Source organism: Peromyscus maniculatus, chromosome X (assembly GCF_049852395.1).
Source record: "Peromyscus maniculatus bairdii isolate BWxNUB_F1_BW_parent chromosome X, HU_Pman_BW_mat_3.1, whole genome shotgun sequence".
Taxonomy (NCBI): domain Eukaryota; kingdom Metazoa; phylum Chordata; class Mammalia; order Rodentia; family Cricetidae; genus Peromyscus; species Peromyscus maniculatus.
The window spans coordinates 51057482-51072484 of NC_134875.1; the positions used below are offsets into that span (position 1 = coordinate 51057482).

Here is a 15003-nt window from a genome sequence, read left to right on the forward strand (position 1 = left end):
CTGATACAATAATATAATAGCAAGTCCATATTAATATTTTAAAACAGGCTGAGTCCAAGGTCAATGGCAGAACATGTTGGTGGAGGTCATGAACCACAATGAACATGGGCAGAAACATGGAGCAGCGTTTACTTCCAGTCGAGACACCGGCTGAGCTCTGTCTAGGGCTGAAGTGAGGAGTGGCTGGCAGCAAATGACTCTCCCGTCAGTTTCTGAGATTTCAGCATGTTGGTTGTCTAGGTTAGAGTGAAGGGGTTAATCAGGAAAACTGAGATATACTTTAGTGAGATGAAGGAGGGAAGAAGAATGAGCAGGCAGATGGTCCTGAAAGAGTGCTCTGGTTTGACTATGGGCAGTAGTCTCACAAAGATCCATCCATTCAAACAGTCCTCAGGGTACCTGCACTGAGAGGTCTATGGACCTCTAAGAGGTAGGGCTTTATGGGAGGCTCTTAGGTCATTGGGAATATAACCTGGAAGGGGATTATGGGACTCCTCCTGTCTCTCTCCCAATCTCGTCCTTTCTGTCTCCTAGCCCTCCTCTTTGCTTCTTGGTTCATGGTATGAGCCTTTTGTTCCTTTACATGCTACAGGATGTGCTGCTCTTTCAAAAGCCGAAGCAATGAAATTGCATAGTCTTGGGCTGGAATTTCCAGAATCTTAAGCCAAATAAACCTTTTATCTTTATAAGATAATTGCTTCAGACATTTCATTATAGTGATGGTAATCTGTCCAGGTTGAAAAGTTTCCCATTTAATATAATGGACAAAGGAGATAATTATGGATTCTTGTTGGTTAATTCCAACACATTAGGGGAAGTTCATTCTGGCCACTAACCTTGAATCTAGGGGCTTCCTAAAACAGTAAAGAGACAGCATGAAAACACTCAGCCCTGAGAACAGACATACAGGTGACATTATGCAGACTGAACAGGAGATATATATATATATTATATATATATATAATATTATATATATAATATATATTATATATAAATAAATATATATAATATAAATATATATAATATATTATATATATAATAACATTAATGAAAAAAGAGGGCATAAATTTGAAGGCATGTAGGGAGTGAGGAGGGAAATATGGGAGGGTTTGGAGGGAGGAAAGGGAAGGAGGGTGTAAATGCTGTAATTAAAAAACATCCTCAAAAATAAGAAGGAAAAAGAAACAGTTTCACAAGGTGATCACATCATTAGAGGTAGCAGAATTCCAGGGCATTCTATACATTGACTTCTCAGCCTTCTCTTGATGTCCATTTCTCTCTTCTGTGGAAGAGGAAGGTGGTGAGCTATAATGGCTTCATAAGGTTTGAAATCTCAAGCCTAGCTGCTTAAACATGGCCCCTCTCTCCTCAGCAATGGGCAGTAGCCCTCTAACCTGGATAATGCATATCAAGTTTTCATTGAGGCCTCTCAGTGTCTTGGAGGACACATGAATAAGAAGAAGGTCCCTAAAGAGCTCCCTCCCTGGTCGGGGAGGAAAGCAAATATACAGAACATTGAAGCAGCATAAGATGGTAGGATCTGGTGCTGAAATGTGTTCAGGCTCAAAAAAGAGGGGTAATTGTGGGTGCCTTGTTTTCTTCTGTATTTGAGCATGTTCTCCACGTTTCCCACTATATATAGGTATTGGTCTTATGGTCAAGGAAAACTGTAATTAAAAAGGAAGTGGCAGCTAATAAGGGCTTGAATAGTCAGGAATGACCACAGCAGAGGCTCGATTCAGCCTGTTGGGTAGGGGATATGATGCAAATATTATATATTAATGGAGTTTTTTGTCTGAATCTGTCAAATGTTAATGAACTAGACATAGTTAATGTTATCTTGACTGTGTATATTGTATATACTTATTGGATATAATTTTTCTTGTATTAGTTATGAGCTTTTTTAAATTTTAGACAAAAAGGGGAAATGTGGTGGTATTGTCCTCCCCAAAATATTGTGCACCCTAATAAATTTATCTGGGGTCAGAGAACAGACAGCCACTAGATACAGAGGCTAGAAAATGGTGGCACTCATGCCTTTAATCCTAGCATTCCAGAGACAGAAATCCATCTGGATCTCTGTGAGTTCAAGGCCACATTGGAAACAGCCAGGCATGGTGACACATGCCACAGAGGGGGCCACTGTGGGCAAAGGAAACAGCAGAAAGAAGGCTGTAGAGAAAGGGAGTGAGTGCTGGGCGATGATGGTGCACGCCTTTAATCCCAGCACTCAGGAGGCAGAGCCAGGTGGATCTCTCTGAGTTCGAGGCCAGCCTGGTCTACAGAGTGAGCTCCAGGACAGGCTCCAAAGCTACACAGAGAAACCTTGTCTTGAAAAACAAAGACGAAAGAAAGAAAGAGAGAGAGAAACAGAGAGAGAGAGAGAGAGAGAGAGAGAGAGAGAGAGAGAGAGAGAGAGAAAGAAAGGAAGAAAGAATGGAAGGGAGTGAGCATGGAGCTCTAGGGTAGAGAGAAGCCAGAGAAGAGGGGAGCCTGGGAGTCAGAAATATAAGACAATGATATTTTTATATAATGCTAATATATAATTATTAGTGTTTATTGCTAGAACAAGATACCAGAGACAAGCTATTTTATAAATAAAAGAGGTTTATTTAGTTCATAGTTCTATAAGGTCAAATGTCTACATCTGGTGATGGATCCCTTGATGGCAAAATTCCGAGGTGACATAGTATATTACATGGCAAGAGACAAGGAGGGTGTGTGTGTATGTGTGCATGCATGCATGCGTGTGCGTGTGTGTGTGCGTGTGCGTGTGCATGTGTGTGTGTCCATGTGTGCGTGTGTGTGTGTGTGTGTGTGTGTGTGTGTGTGTGTGTGTGTGTGTGTTGGTCTATGTTGGTCTCTCCCTCTTCCGTTTCTCTCTTCTCATAAAGCCATCAGTATTTAGTCACTCAGGTGTCACCCTAATAACCTAATTCCTAATGAACTTCTAAATGCCACACTTCTAAACACCATAGTTGATTGTTTCCTCACAATGGGGGTGAGTACCTCAGAAAGGGGATTGATTCAATTTCAATACATAGGCCCTTTGGATGGGTGGCAGGGCATACTCAAACCATATCCAAATCTGAGCAAATGCTGAGTCCCAACTGTTGTGGATCCCAGGGAATGAAACTCCCTTTTATATGGTAAGCAAAGGGCACTTTATAGGCTTTTGATCAGGGAGTACCATGATGAGATTCTTTTGGCAGCAGCATTGGGCGTGGGGTGGTGGGGATGGATGCAGGGGGATTATTTAGGAGGCTGAGGCAGCAATCCATTTGTAAGCTTATGCGAGATTGGCTAGGATAATGATGGTAGGAATGGCCAAGAAGAGATGGATTCACGGGGCACTTGTGGGAGACTGCCAGTGATTGACTGGATAAGGAAATGGATGAATCCGAGGCTCAAGTCTTGAGCTATTGAAAAGTGATGGTGACAGCAGAGAAAAAGGTTGGAGAGAGATCCTGAATTTGTTTGTAGCTGTGGTCAATTTATAACACTGGTAAGGACCAGTGAGATAGTTCTTCAGGTAAATGCATTTGCCACCAAGCCTGGTGACCTGAGTTTGAGCCCTAGAATCTACACGACGGAAGGAGAGAACCAACTCCTGCCAGTTGTCCTCTGACTTGGACATGTGTGCTATGGCACATGTACCCTCACCCACAAATAAATAAATGAATGTAAATATATTTGCATATATGAATATATACCTAAAATTGTGATATATATATGACTACATATGTATGTATGTGTCTATGTCGATGTATATGTGTATATGTATATACGTACTAAATATATTTATATATGTATATGTATATATATGTGTGTGTATATATACATGTAATAATGAAATGGAACTGGGGCCTGAGTCAAAGGTTAGGTTGGATCATTTCCAGCAGTCATTTAGAGTTTCAAATCAAAACAAGCTATGTGTAGAAGCACATAAGGGTCAGGGATAGAGGAAGGAAAAATAGTAGACCTAACTACCAATTTTGATTTGAACGTTGTGGGTGGTGGTCTCTAAAGCACGTGGTGGCAGCAAGCTGGTGGGTCTGTTTAATGATCTCTCTCCTTAATCTCTGTCAGTGAGTGATTTCCGATTTCTGTACATACTAGAAAGATTACAGCTCAACTGTAGGTAACAAGATGAATATGGAACATTTGCTTTATTAATCATACCTGAATTGTCTGATTTCACTGATGGTGGCAACAGAGTCAGCATTACATATGACACCATTGCCAGACATGTGCCATGGCAAGGTAGCTGAGCCCAACTCACAAGAGCAAGATGCAGACATCTGGCCATGTTCATGTAGGATTAGAGGCAAGTCCCATTTCAAATGCAACTGTGTGCTTCAGTCCCCCCCCCCCTTCTCCCCGTTTCAATGGTTATGCATCTGAAACTAACTTGCTTGGGTCCAGCTGAGAAGCAGAATGATAAAACAGAACAATTATTGTAAGGAAAATATATAGAACAAAGGGAGCAAAACTATGAGAACCAATTTTTCAAGATGGAGACGCTGTATCACTTATGTGGTTGGGTCTTCAGCCAGTTGTTGCCACCATACCCTCTTTTATTTTAGCAGCTTCCAGTGTGTTTTTCCATGAGAAAGGTAATGAATATGATAACCCCCCAGTCAGCGACTTGCATTCTCTCTTCCCAGTCCCTCACCTGCATAAGCATTTTTCAATCTGGACACCTGCCCACTTCTCAACCACCCTCCTCCCAGCTACCCTCCCCCCACCTCAAATCATCAACCAAAACCCTGAACAGAAACCTTCGGCAGGGAAGTGATGGAGGCCAATGGCTGCCAGACTCTGCAGTGCATGTGTGGGTACGCGAGCACGTTACTGCATGTGCGTGCATGTGCTCATCCCCCAGTCTAGCCATCTGTTCCTCTGTTTCCCCAGTGGATTTGTATCAAAATCAAAGACAGGCCTGTTGGGCTGGGTGGTCCTGCCTCCAAAGCAGAGCTCCCTTGGTGGTTAGGAGCCCAAAGCCTGGGCAGACCTACTCCAGTCATTCATTTTTATAAGGCATCACAGCCTTCCACAAGAAGAGCCTGTCAAGGACTAAAATCTTACACATGCCACTTTGTCTGCACTTCCCTACTTTCTCCAACCCCGGGAACGCTTGAGGGACACAAGCTGGGCACAGATAACTGTCCGGAGTTGACATTCAGCAGGTTGGACAGGCAGGGGAAGGCTGGAGGGGGGATGAACAGAAGAGCAGACAGAGGCCTCCCACAACACTCTCACCTACCTGTAGACTCCTCACTTAGCTCTCCACAGCAGCTGGAACACCAGGACACCAGCTGGCACCAAAGTGCTGTGATAGCTCTTGCCATAGCCGGCACAGGTGTGACCTCCGCTGGGACGGATTCCCAGTGCTCAGAGGAGTTTTCAAACTCACTCTACCCAGAAGTTGAACCGTGTATCCTTACTCCCAACAGCTCTCAGAGGTCTTAGGCCTGAAACAGACCAGACTTAGGGAGTCCCTGCCCCCAACCTGTCAGGAGACAGAGTGTGCAGCACCTCAACATGGCTGTTGTCTTTACGGGAGTCTGCAGCAGATTCCTCATGGCTTACTCTTTAGGTCTTAACAATGAAGGCTCCTTGGCAAATCTTTTCTTGGCACGATTATCTGGTTAGCCCTTTGCCATCCAAACTCCCATGGCATTCTGACCCCTGCAGAGCCCAATAGTGGGTAAGTACTGAGGCTATGAGGATAAAATAAATGGGTGCAACAAAACCAAGCCAGGAGAAGGTGCTTAGTAGTCTACTTACCATACCAATGGCTTACATAGCCTTTGCATTTTATACTCTTGTTTATGCTCACCACCCTCAGCACTCATTTGGATTGCTGTAGTATCTAAGAAGTTGTGTGTCCCGCCCTCCCACCCCCTCCCTTGAATTATGCTTCCTACTGTTTGGCTAAATACCCTAAATCACTGCATGCAAAAAAGCTCTCTAGGGTGTCTCCAAGTCCAAACTCCTCCTTCTGACATCAAAAGTTCTCCAAATCTGGGGCCCTTTTCCCAGTCAAGTATTGCACACACGAGGCATCTCCACCCCCACCCTTTCCGCTAAACAGACCTCCTTTAACCCTTCTTTGATCTCCTGAAGTTCCCACCTTCAGCCTTTTCCCTGCTTCCCCTTTCGAAGCCTGGTCTTCCCCTAGTCAGACAGCTCAGTCTCACATGTTATGTAAAAGGCAGCTCAAGTTCAACCTCTTTGGGGAAAACTTACACCTCTGTTCCAGCCTGCGCTCTCGTTCTCTCTAAACCTCGATCCCCTACAGCAGTTCCTTTTTAGAGTAAATAATTTGGCGTCTAATTATTTTCCATCGTGTATTATTTGTAGATGCTTCCTCCGAGTAAGAATTATTTTTTCTGTTAAATTATGAATCTCTATAGAGCAAGGGCTTTGCTTTTTTTTCCCCTTTTCACTAAAACGTGGGCAGAGGGCTAGACCCAGGAGGGCTTCATCAACTTCTGTTGCCCTTCCTTACCTCCAAATGAAGGGAAGCAGAGAGAAAGAAAGGAAGACCCTCTAAGGATCCCCTTTGCCTGTGCCCCCTTCTCCCTCCTAAAAGGTATTCAGGCAGCAGAGCAGCTGAGGCGGCCAGAGAGGCCCCAGCAGCCAATCTACTGTCAGATCCCAGCTTCCTGAAACCCCTACCCCCTAAGGTTTTCTGGGGGATCAATAACTCTGCTTAAGTGATCAATCTGAGACACAATGGGCTGCAGGGGCCAGTGTTTGATTAACTGGAGAGAATAAATGTATGCAGGCAGAGACGGAGCCTAGAGAGGGAGGGAGCTGAAGAGAGAGCAAGCAGAAAGATGAGCTGGGGGAAGGCAGAAAAGGGGGGTGTTTGAGAATGAATGCATGATGGGGTGTTGCTGAGAGTAGTTCTTACCTGATCCTAGTCAAAAGCCTAATCGAGGTAGCTAAATAATCCTGGTGCTCTCTCAGAGCCTATCAACTGTCCTGGGGCTGCTGGGCAATTCTGTAGCTTGACCAAAACTGTTGCCAAGGTCCACTGAGGTCTACACAGACTCCATGTTGGATGGAAAAAGGGTTGTGGTGTGCGTACTTCTATCTCTAGGAAGGACTTAGGGTCTTGAGCTACGCTCATCTGCTGAGTCTATAAGAAAACCCATGTACTGGAATCTTCTACTCTTCCACCCAAGTCTGATGACTCAGAAACCCTTGATGTTATGGGAGATAGACTGATCCTTACAGGTTATTTCAGCATTACCTGCTCTCTACCCAGAGGTGTACATACTGTTCTTTCTCTCAAGGCCGTGAGGCTGAAGATTTAATTAGGTAGTTAAAAATAAGGAGTGCCTTTCAGATTTTTTTGAGAGGGTCCAAATATCTAAGCTGTACTATGGATCAAAAAATGTTCAGGGAAATATAATGTTATCTGGAAAAAAACAGCAGATGGCTTCTTACTGTGAGAAAGTTCCTCCTTTAATCTAACCCTGATTCCTGCTGCTCTCATTAGAAACACATTCTTCACATATGATGGCATTCTTATTCTTTCGGGGATGCAGACTTGAAGCTTTGGAATCATCTTTCATTCTTCCTCCTTCCTCATCCCGCTCATCATTGGTAGGTAAATCACTTTCTTCTGCCTCCAACTCTCCCCATCCCTCTTCATTCTGTTTCCATCCAGCCACTGTAACAACCTCTTAACCGGTCTTCCTATTCCCAGGATGAGTCCATTTTAATCAGTCTACTGAATGGGGGTGGGGAGGAGAAAAAAAAGAAAAAGAAAACAACAACAAAAACCCTATGTAACTCTAATGAAGCCAGGAATTAAATTCCATTTACAGAGAATGCAGGGAACAACAGACATGAGAAATGACAATAAGAAGCCTAACCAGGATGATACATAGCAAACCAGAACGTGGGGCATTGTGCAAAACAACCAAGTCAGAGAAAGGGCCTGTTGAAAGGGCCTTAGAAGACAGAATGACCAAATGCAATGAGTGAAATTCTCTTGGATCTTGTTTCAAACAAGCTAGTTGTACAATAAGTTTTGAGACAATTGAGGATGTCTGATTAAGGATTGGCTAATGGATCCTATAAAAAGATTGTTGTTACTTTTGTTAGCTCTGTGAATGGTACTGTGCTTATGTGAGAAAAAAATGCTCACTGTTAAGAGCTGCGTTGGGAATGAAATGATGTGATTGACATTTGGAATTTCTTTTCAAATACTTCTGCAAAAGAAAGGACAGATGAAGCAAACATGGTCAAGTCCTGGTGATTGCTAAAATGTGGATAATCACTAGACAAGTATTGTTATAATTCTCTCTCCCTGTTTAGACCCTGAAATTGTTCATAATTAAAGATCAAAACCCATAGTCATTCACTATTTCCCAGTCTACCTTCCTAGCTTTAGTGTCTATACCTATCCTACTCATCTGTAGCACAACTATCCCATGTCCTTACTCAAGTTATTTCTGTCTGAATTTAATTTCTTCACTCATGTGTCCATTTATTATGCCACTGAGCTCCTCAGTCAATATGAAGCACCTCTTCTATGTACCAGGCACTGAAAACACAAAGGTGGTCAAGAATGAGGACAAGGATCCTCTTTATTCTGTAGATTCTCCCCGGTAATGTGTATGAAGAGATGTAATAGAACCCCTGTTCATATGACACAACAAATACCCAATCCAATTCAACTATGTTTATTGAGCACCTGCTATGTGTAAAGCATTGCATGCTTTGGGGGCAAAAAAAATAAAAACAAAAGATGAAAAATATTAGATTCACTGAAGTCATAATGTAAATAAGACAAACACCTATAGGAAGTTTTACTTGTGTGTAAAGATGAATGAAGGATTCAAGCAATACTAATGGAATGTCCCAGTGATGTACTTACCAAATCATTTTAGAGATGGCCAGAAGAGTTCAGGGAAGGAGGAAAGAAAGGAGGGGGAAAGAATCACACACACACACACACACACACACACACACACACACACACACACACACACAGAGGTGGGGGGGGGGAAACAGAGACAGAAATCACTTCTGTCTAGAGTAATCAGAGAAGCCTTCACAGAGAAGGCATTGCATGTAGACTTGAAGGACAAGGATGGTGTCGTTTGGCCAGGAAAGGAGATGTGAGCAAAAACACAGATACAACTGTATATAAGGCATGCTTCAGAGAATGTGCCTGGACTCAAGGGTCCATAGAGAGCCGTGCTTCAGAACCACTTGGGAGAGCTTGTTAAAATTCATGTTCCTGGACTCCAGCTGCCAGACCTACTGACTCAGAAGCCCAGGCAGCTGCATTATAATAAGTACCCTGAAGTCATTTTGAGGCACATTAAAAATTGAGAATCAATGATGTGGATAAAAAGTGAGAAATAAGGTTGAAAGAGTACATAGGATTAGGCTGACTCAAGGAAGGCCTTGAATGTCAGGCTAAGGAAGTTCAAGATTTTCCCACAGGCAATCCGCTATCACTCTCAAGCATACAGAGCAGAAGTGTCGATGAATTATGGATATTTTTGAATATTAATCTGGCAGGGGTGTGTATTACAGGCAGAAAAAGAGAGAGACTGGTGAAGCATAGACATTCAGTAGTTGCCGAGGCCAGAAGTCAGAGGCGGTCTGGGCTTCTAGTCTGGGCGACTAGGAGGCTGGTGGTAACAGAAAGGTCAGAAAAGTCAGTCATTGTTGGAAGTAAATGAGGTCATCTTGTAAATTCTGAGTGTAAAGTTAATGCTAAGTCTAAGATGATGGCAGACCACTTAAGGCAGGTGAGTCATTCAGCAAGTAACTGTGGATAGGTGGCCAAACCTCAGAGGCAAGGTGAAAATCTGTGCTACAGAAGTGGGAACAGCCAGGAAAGATGTGCAAGTGGAAAGCCATGATGCAGCTGTGTGTCCACTCCTATAAAGAAATGGGGTTAATCCCAACACTCGGGAGGCAGAGGCAGGCGGATCTCTGTGAGTTCGAGGCCAGCCTGGGCTACCAAGTGAGTTCCAGGACAGGCACCAAAACTACACAGAGAAATCCCTGCCTCACAAAAACAAAACCAAAATCACTGCCCCAAAGAAAGTAAGAAAAGAAATGGAGGGAACAAGGGGAGCTAGAGGACCCTTAGATCCGAGGAGAGGAGGAGGGACGAATAAGGAAGGGTCACATGAGGAGAAGGAGGTCCAGATAGTGCAACCAGGCAGATAGCTCTTTCAGCAGCTTGGGGTGACTGGTCTGGTTACTGCCATGGTGACACTGATGCTCAGGGACAGGTCACTACAGTTGTGCTACACACACCTGCTTCTTCTCAGGCTCATTAACACAAATATAAAACCAGATTTATCTATCTACCCATCTGTCTGTCCATCTGTCCATCCATCATCCACCCATCCATCTATCTGTGCAGCTATCCACCTTTTTTCTTTCCTCATCCTGTTGCTGTGTCATACGTGCACTCCAATTTTCAGACTCGTTTTCTGACTAGACGGACGACGGCACTATTGTGAACTAGGCTATTAATGTTCCGCTCTAGGGTTGGTGTTCCTGGTCTGAAAAGAGGAAAGGATGGCCAGTTTCTCTTCCATGTGCTCCCAACCCTGCCCCTTAGTCTTCGGATTTCTCTGCAGACGGCAAGGTTCAGCTCATTTTGAGAATGCTTCATGTTGGCTGCAGGAAACACAAGAGAATGTTTATCTTTTCGAATTTATGGCGAGGAGGCAAACAGAAGTCCTTGAAAGAGAAGGCAGATCAGAGTTTTCTGCTGCGAATGCTAATGGCTTCAGGGCTGGCTCACAAGCTGAAGCTGACTTGGGTGTGGCTAGCTCATGGTCTCTGCTCAGCATCCACAGTTACCATCCCAGCCCCCGGAGAAGTGATTGCTAGGTTCCATGGGAAGGTCTGGACCCCTACAATCCAAGCATGTCTTACTGGGCTACCTGCTTACAAATTCTATCCAAGTATGTGGATGGAGGTAGGGAGAGTGGAACAGATAAAGGAAGAGAGATAGAAAATTGTGTGTAATTTGTATATGTGCAGGTGTGTGTGTGTGTGTATGTGTGTGTGTGTGTGTGTGTGTTCATGGTTTCAATTACTTTGGAGACTCAAAAAAAGATCATAGATCCTCTCCTTTGCCAGGGTAACCCTAGAGCCCTATCATTCATGTGGGGGAATGGGTAGGGTCTTGTCCTGCATCCAGACTCCTTCCAAGAGCTGTCCTGGGATTATTGGAGTGAGGTAGTGCTGATCCAATGTTGTCCTTTACCCATTTCTCCCCAGGACTGTGGCTGCCTCACCCCAACTCCTTCCCCTGCCCCCCACTCTCAACTCCACTACCTTCCCCAGCCTATGGATATTATCTGCAACCCCAGAGATTTCTTGTTGCACTTTGCCAGTCTACTACTAGTGTTTTCAAAGGATGGCGGCAGTAGCGAAATCCCCCTGCCAGGCCACATAGCTCACTTCTCAAGCCCGGTGGACTGCATCGCTTCCCAGAGGGAGAGTCCCCTACCTCATTCAAAATGGAGTTTGCAGCCTGCTAGGAGTTTCCAGACCTTTCCCTCAGGCTAGCAGAAGCTCCACTGCACTGTCTGAAGTCACAGTACCAAGACATCATTAGCTTGTGCTTATGGGGGCATTTGCTGGCTCCAGGCCCATATATTGGCCATTCTGCAGGCTAGTGCAGATCTGCAATATGCCCAGAGCCAGGAGCCTAAAGCACCCAACCCTGTTTTCATCAGCCTTCTCTCTCTGTGGTGGCCTTCAGTCCACACTTGCAAGGCAATTGTGGTGGTGGGTGTGATAGAGCCACACACAACAGTGCTTCTCTCCTTAGATCATATGCCCCTCCCTCCTCGGGATCCTGCAGTGGTTCCCAACTGCCTCTCAAATAAATTGAAATCTTTCCTCTGTGGGCCTTAAAGCCCTCCATAATTGTATCCCACCCACCCCCAACATACACACCACACACATTGTGCACAATTAGGCAGCAGCAGACAAACAACACTGTCCACAAATGCTCCTGGCCTGGAGCCTGCCACAGGTGCTTGTAAAACCTCATCCAAAGAGTCACTCCTTTTCCTCCTTTTAAAATGGTAAATGTTACCTGCGAGGTATACGCAATAAAGTCCTATCAGCTATTAACAGCTTGCCCTGGCACGGATTCTGTCATCAGATTTGACAGAGAAAGGAGCAAAGCCCCGCCTTAATAGTCTAAGGGGGCGGGGGAAGGGACTCAGAGGAGCTCAGAGCAGTCCGGGAGGGGCGGGAGGAGGGAAGGGGTTCTGACGTCGAAGCTATCTCTGTCACGATTTTACCCAGGGCTACAGTCTCCGTGTCTCTACTTAAATCAGCCAGACACACCAGTCCTTGCTCCCCCAACCTTGCTTCCCTCTCTCTCCACACACACATGACGTCTTATTTCACCTTAAGGCTACAATCCTCAGGCCAAGCCACTAATTGGCTCCCTCACATGAGGGGGGAAAAAGACATGAAATTGAGTAGACACAGCATGTTTGCTTGGGCATGGCCAAGTGTTGTTGAGTTCCTCCTGCAGAAGAGCTGAGAGCCCTTTGCTTAATGGAAACAGTCAAGACTTCCCAGGAAAGCTCTCTGGGCTCCCAGAAAGCTGGGAACTGAGTTCCCCCAGTTTCTCCCGCAGTGAGCTTGACCTGCAGGGCAACGAAGGAGGGCCTGGGTCTCCCAGCAGCAGGCTTCTGGGCTGAACTGACAGACACACTGTGAGGGACCCCTTAGGCTAAAGTGTGCACACTGCTTAACCCATCTCCTGCTGGGTATACTCACTTGGTGCTTTACTCTGAGTCAGCAGAGTCCCCCACCCTCCACTCTTGAAAAGGGCGCCCCCAAGGGAACCTTGCTCTTATAGCAGTTTCTTCCTTAGGCAGCAGGCCAGAGACAGCCCCGCCCTCCACAAGAGCTGCAGGATGATGAGGACCCCCCCCCCCCCCCCGCCCGCCCAGCTCAGGGCTCTGCAGCTGGGCCAAGATGCCAAAGGGAGGGGCAAGTCTGGCAGAATTCATCCTCTACTGTGACCAAAAGCTTGTTAGTGGCAGCTGTGGGGAGGGGGTTAGCACCTGCTTCTGGGGGAAAGTGTCAAACATTTCCCTGTGTGGTTTCAATGTGTGTGCGTCCAGTTGTTCAGGTGTGGAGGGGCAGCAATATAAGACTTGGGCGTGCTTTTTTCCAGAATGGAGTTCTTAAGGGCCCTGGTAGAAGTGTCCACAGAAGATTAAGGGGTGGGATAGTATGTTCTCGTGTTCTCTCTCTCTCTCTCTCTCTCTCTCTCTCTCTCTCTCTCTCTCTCTCTCTCTCTCTCTCTCTCTCTCTCTGTGTGTGTGTGTGTGTGTCCGTCTCTGAATCCCCCTCCCTCTGTGTGTGTGTGTGTGTGTGTGTGTGTGTGTGTGTGTGGTGGGGAGCAGCAGGTACTGGATCTGCAGTAATGTGCAGTTGCCATGTAGTTTCTTAGGGACACTCTAAGAAAACACACACACACACACACACACACACACAAACACACACACACATCAAGCTCCAAAGCACAAGGCTGGAAAGAAGTGTGTGTGTACATATTTCAGCAGAACTGGAGGGGTGCATGTAGTTGCATATGTTTGGGTGACTGCTTTGTTATCATACGGGTGGAAGGGTGCAAGTACAGAGGTGTGTGTGTGTGTGTGTGTGTGTGTGTGTGTGTGTGTCTGTGTGTGTGCGCGCGCGCACGCCAGCGCGCCTGTATGTTTCGTCTTTGGATGGGGGTGACTGTGGTTGAGCGCAGCGAATGTGGTGCGGCTGTGTGTGCGTGTGAGTGTGCGTCTGTGTCCGCTTGTGAACATGGCACCAGGAACCACGCACATGCTTCAGACAGCTGTTTCTGGCATCCCCGGGGCTAGGGCTTCGCCGGACACCCCGGCTAAGTGGCCACCTTCCAGCAACCAGGCCCCGCATCTCACCAGCTCTCCCAAAGGCGCCCACAGCCCCAGCGCGCACACAAAGGCTCCATAATGAACGCGCTGCATTCCCCTGCGCTGGGCTCTTCACCCCGCACCCGGGGCGGCCAAGGCGAGCCCGCCAAGCCGGAGACTCACCAAACACCAGGTGCCCAGCCCGCTGCTCCCCTTGGCCGCGCAAACTCCAGGCGGCCCGACGCTCGGCTCCCCCAACCCTGCCCCTGTCTCCCAGGGGCGCCCAAGCGCCCGTCGCCCCCCGAGCCGACCCGGGGCGACCCGCCACAGCCACGACCCACCCCTGGCCGGGCTGAGCCTGCGGGCGCGCCCCCCTAGAAGCAGCGCGCTTCTTACCTTCCTCCTCCTCCTTCTCCTCCTCCACCTCGGCGGCGCGGCAGCGGCGGCGCAGAGGCGGCGGCGACGGCGGCGGGACTAGGGCGCCGGTGCCCCGGAGCCCGGCACGGGCTTGGGGCTCAGTGGCGCGGGGCGGCGGGGCGGCCGGAGGTTGGCGGGGCGGCAGCAGCTGGCCCGGGACGCGCGGAGCTGGCGCGCAGGCAGCGGGCTGCGGGCAGACTGGCAGCGGCGCGCGCGGGCTCCTCGGGCGGGCTCCATGGCTGCGCCGCGGGCGGCACCATCTCCGTGGCTCGCTCGTCGCTCTCTCGCTCCAGGAGTGCGGCAGGCTGCGAGGTGACGGATAGCGCCGAGGCGACCGGACGGCCGAGGAGGGGAGGGGAGGGGAGAAGGGGCGGGGGAGGGGGGAGGAGGGAGGAAAGAGGGGAGTGCAGAACTCGGGGTGGGGGGGGCCCTCTCCGGCGCCTCTCGACCCTCGAGTGCTGGCGTCGGTTTCCCCGAAAGGGAAAGCGGCTTAAAGGCGCAGCAACTGGCTCGGGTCACAACTAAAAATAAACACAAAATTGACAATTGGAGAAAGAATTTCCCAAGACACGACCCAGCAACCCAGCCACCCAGCTAGGCGCTGCCTCACTTCTTCAACACAACCGTTCAGGCTGGGCTTTGCCGGGAACTGCTGGCAGTGAAGAGG

The 15003-nt window shown here is 47.5% G+C and overlaps 1 protein-coding gene across 1 annotated transcript in view; it reads right to left on the reverse strand.

The window, feature by feature from the left end:
- Nucleotides 1–14642, reverse strand: part of Frmpd3 (FERM and PDZ domain containing 3) — a 150455-nt gene extending 135813 nt beyond the window's left edge. The window contains exon 1 of the mRNA XM_076562986.1: nt 14316–14642. The gene's annotated coding sequence lies outside the window, so the exon portion shown is untranslated. The remainder of the gene's footprint in view (nt 1–14315) is intronic.
- Between the last annotated feature and the right edge of the window lie 361 nt (nt 14643–15003).